Here is a 2,500-nt window from a genome sequence, read left to right on the forward strand (position 1 = left end):
AACTGAAGGAATTTTCAAAACATCAGAGAAGATCTTCGCATAGGTAACAATAATGAAGATAAAACATCCAAAACCTAAGGTAGTACTACACATTACAACTCCAATTTCATTTATATATGAATCAGAACAGGCAATCTTAAGTAAATGTGGGATTTCACAATAGAACTGACTGATAATATTAGAGCAGAAAGGGTTAGTGAATGTTTCAGAGGTGTTTAGTAAAGCATTGAGAAAACTGGCAATCCACACACTGCCAACTGTTTTGATGCAGGCATTCCTGTTCAATATTTTTTATTTATTTTTATTTATTTATTTGATTTGCCAATTGTTTACAAGATAATAAGTATAAGTGTATACATAGTTGTGAATACATGAAATGGGTACATATAAGAAAAATAAAAGAAGAATAAGAGAAACAATAGGACAGGGACGGTAGGCACGTTGGTGCGCTTATGCACGCCCCCTACAGGCCTCTTAGGAAAGGGGTGAGGTCAATAGTAGACAGTCTAAGGTTAAAGTTTTTGGGGTTTGGGGAAGAAACTACAGAGTCGGGTAGAGTATTCCAGACATTGACCACTCTATTGCTGAAGTCGTATTTCCTGCAATCAAGTTTTGTGCGGTTAACTTTGAGTTTGTATCTATTGTGTGCTCTTGTGTTGTTATGGTTGAAGCTGAAGTATTCATTGACAGGTAGGACATTGAAATGTATGATTTTATATACCATGCTTAAATATGGAAAAGACAGTGAGATGTGGTTAGCAAGTGGAGAAGGCCTTTTTCCTTCCTTGAACTGAAGGAATTTTCAAAACAGCAGAGAAGATCTTCACATAGGTAACAATAATGAAGATAAAACATCCAAAACCTAAGGTAGTACTCCACATTACAACTCCAATTTCATTTATATATGAATCAGAACAGGCAATCTTAAGTAAATGTGGGATTTCACAATAGAACTGACTGATAATATTAGAGCAGAAAGGGGTAGTGAATGTTTCAGAGGTGTTTAGTAAAGCATTGAGAAAACTGGCAATCCACACACTGCCAACTGTTTTGATGCAGGCATTCCTGTTCATTATAATTTCATATAGTCAAGGGTTGCAAATAGCAACATACTGATCATATGCCATGACAGTTAGGAAGGCTGTATCAGAACCCAGGATGAAAAGAAACAAGACGACTTGAGCAATACAACCAGAATAAGAAATATACCTTACATTCATAGCAAGATTAAAAACAGCTTTGGGGATAATGATTGAAACAGAACCAACATATTGAATAGCTAAATTCATCACAAAGAAATACATGGGAGTGTGAAGATGGTAGTTACCAATGATTGCACTGATAACAAAAACATTTCCTATCATAGTCATTTTTATAAAGTACCAGCAATAAAGCCAGATAGATAAATTGTTGTTTCCGAATGCTTGACAATTCCAAGAGAAGAAATAGAGGTGTGATTACACTTTTTTTTTTTTTCAAAATAAGGAACTTTCATATGCTTTGGAAAGCAAGTAAATAAATTAGAGATGTTTTTCATTCGGTTCTCCTGGGGAAAGTTTGAATCTTTCACTGAAGAGAATATCATCAATTTCCAAGTTAATATAAAAATAACTTTAGCTTAGATTTGACTAATCCATAAAATTTTTCCTGCTGTTTCTTTCACTTTTGTTCTTGTTAAATGAAATTTCAATCTCTAGTAGCAGTTTGCTTTTTTATTCTGTTTTTACTGGAACTACAATTTGAAAGGGGAAGAAAGTATGTAATAAATATTTAATAAAAAAAGAACAGATTGTTTAACAATCTGTAAAACAAGGAACTCACCATTTTTATTCATGAGTATTTTTCTCAAGCTTTTCCCTTTTTCTTTATGTATCTATCAGTGAGATTTATTTCTGTGAAAATATTAGATTTTTTTTTTATCCAGTAGTTCTTGCCTTTCTCTTCAAAGATTTTTTTTCCAAAATGGTTTCCACTGGCAATCTCATAAAATGCCATGGACTAAACTATTTTAATACTCCCTAGGACCTTATTATTTTAGCTGAAGAATTGTACAGGAAAATTAATACCCTGATCTTGTGATTAGTAGATTTAAGATGGTAGAAAATGTATAAAATTATTTTGCAATAAATTAATATGTTATATTTATGTTTTTTACATTTTGTTCTAGCATGAGATTAATATGCCATATTATTCCACCATGTCCCAAAGGTGTTTTTTCAAGAAGCAACTGGACTTTCTATTTTTTTTTCTTTGAAGACATCTCACTTCTCATCCAGCTCATTCTCATTCAGCTGAGTAAGCTTCCTGGATGAGAAGTGAAAGGTCTTCAAAAAAAAAAAATAGAAAGTCATACAAGGATGATATCAGGCTCAAAATTAAGACAAATGTAGATTGAAAGTATTCATCCTGAATCAAGACAGCTTACTCTGTTAAAAACAAAAACAAAAAACTATGCTTTTCAATCCATTCTCCAGTTTTGGAGAAATTTGAAAGTTTAATT

At 32.4% G+C, this 2,500-nt stretch overlaps 1 pseudogene; it reads right to left on the reverse strand.

Moving 5' to 3' along the window:
* The window catches only part of LOC148129075 (olfactory receptor 14A16-like), a 487-nt pseudogene extending 202 nt beyond the window's left edge, over positions 1 to 285 (reverse strand).
* Positions 286 to 2,500: the final 2,215 nt, after the last annotated feature.

This window comes from Notechis scutatus, chromosome Z (genome assembly GCF_049901735.1).
Source record: "Notechis scutatus isolate UNSWTSFEM ecotype Mainland chromosome Z, rNotScu1.2, whole genome shotgun sequence".
Classification (NCBI taxonomy): domain Eukaryota; kingdom Metazoa; phylum Chordata; class Lepidosauria; order Squamata; family Elapidae; genus Notechis; species Notechis scutatus.